This window comes from Octopus bimaculoides, chromosome 5 (genome assembly GCF_001194135.2).
Source record: "Octopus bimaculoides isolate UCB-OBI-ISO-001 chromosome 5, ASM119413v2, whole genome shotgun sequence".
NCBI classification, from domain to species: Eukaryota; Metazoa; Mollusca; class Cephalopoda; order Octopoda; family Octopodidae; genus Octopus; species Octopus bimaculoides.
This window is the reverse complement of record NC_068985.1, coordinates 77,232,217-77,233,810: the sequence shown is the minus strand read 5'-3', so window position 1 is coordinate 77,233,810 and position 1,594 is coordinate 77,232,217. Positions and strand designations below refer to the sequence as shown.

At 41.5% G+C, this 1,594-nt stretch overlaps 2 non-coding genes across 2 annotated transcripts; one reads left to right on the top strand and one right to left on the bottom strand.

Moving 5' to 3' along the window:
- Positions 1–170: 170 nt before the first annotated feature.
- LOC128247956 (5S ribosomal RNA) lies at positions 171–289 on the bottom strand. Its single transcript, XR_008264292.1, has one exon. It is a non-coding gene; the product is annotated as a 5S ribosomal RNA (ribosomal RNA).
- Positions 290–1,101: 812 nt separating this feature from the next.
- Positions 1,102–1,220, top strand: LOC128247957 (5S ribosomal RNA). Its single transcript, XR_008264293.1, has one exon. It is a non-coding gene; the product is annotated as a 5S ribosomal RNA (ribosomal RNA).
- The last annotated feature ends 374 nt before the right edge of the window (positions 1,221–1,594 follow it).

Genomic DNA, 1,594 nt, shown 5'->3' with positions numbered 1-1,594 from the left:
TTCACCAGGGAGCCAATATACTGAGGTAAGAATTAGCGAAAGCCGCATGAAACTAGAAGCGGGTGGTGGCCTGGACTATATGACTAAGCAAACATTGGCAACAGTTATTTCACTTTGAAGAATAAAGCTGTAAAAGTGCAGTGAGAGAAAAGCATGGAAATTGGTGCCTTTAAACACAGCACCTAGGTTTCCCAAGCGGTCACCCATCAAAGTACTAACTAGGCTCGACTTTGCTTAATTTCGGTGATCGGACGAGAACCGATGTTTTCAAAGTGATATGGCCGTAAACGACAGAGAGGTGTCATTCGAACCGTGTTCTGTAATACACCGTCTGAACATAGGAAATCGTTGTGTGGTTAAGAATTGAATTTTGTTATCTTGTATGTGTATTACTGTGTTTGATTTTACTCACATCTCAGCATCTGTCGCTTTGTCTTTGCCGACCAATTGCAATTAGCATACTTTCGATGAAGATTGTTGTCATAAGCAGCATTGCTTGTTTACCTCCGACAACATCGCTCGCTGTAAAGTGTCCCATCATCCACCAGTTATTAGACTTGATGCGGGCTTTAGTAATATGCACGTAGACAGTCATTTCCACTAGCATAAAGTCCACGGAAGTGAAATGAAAGATGAGCGAGTCACAAGCGCTGAAATTTTGCTAAATACTGGACGTTGATGTGGCGAGCGTCGCGTCAGGAAGATCCATAGCTATTTGATATTGATGCGGATAGCCACAGAATTAGTTTGTGATGACGTGTAGTGATGTGTTGAGGAGCATTTGTGGGTAAGATTGGGACAGAAGTAGTAGTAGTAAGGGCAGTGTCGCGTGACAGTGAAGGACTATTGACTAATTGGCAGCGGCAAAGTGAAATCTGAAAGCGAGTGAGCTTGAAGCTAGTTGCTAGTGGTGTATTGGGGAGTTAGAATACAAGAAAGGAAGAAAGTTTGATCAGCCGATGCGCTAGTGAACTGGTAGAAGAAAAGTAGAGTAAAGATTTGAAAATTGTGACAAAAGTGAGTATAAATTGTAAAATGTTAAAAGCTGCTTGCATTTAGTCGTTTATTAGAATAAAAGTACTAAAAGGTAGGTTGGTAATCGCTTATGGCCATATCACGCTGAGAGCACCGGTTCTCGTCCGATCACCGCAGTTAAGCAACGTCGAGCCTATTCAGTACTTAGATGGGTGACCGCTTGGGAAACCTAGGTGCTGTAACCATCGCACAACATTTGTTTAATGTTATTACTTAAAAAAGGTTTTATAAGTTTTCACCTATACCTCTGGCAGCTGAAACTTTAGAGTAGATTTTATATTTTCTTTTCCGTCTTCTCTCTCTTTTTTTCGTTTTACTCGCTTCCATTGCAAGAGGCGTTCAACCGATCACTGCTACAGTTGCCTGCTCTATGCTACTTTCAACATTTACACATGTAGGAGAGCCGATTAAATTGACTCTGCCCATAAGTATGAGTAAAATGAAGTTAATCGTCGAGCACGATTCACCAAGGAGCCAATAAATTGAAGTAAGAATTAGCGAAAGCCGCATGAAAGTAGAAGCGGGTGGTGGCCAAGACTATATGACAAAGCAAACATTG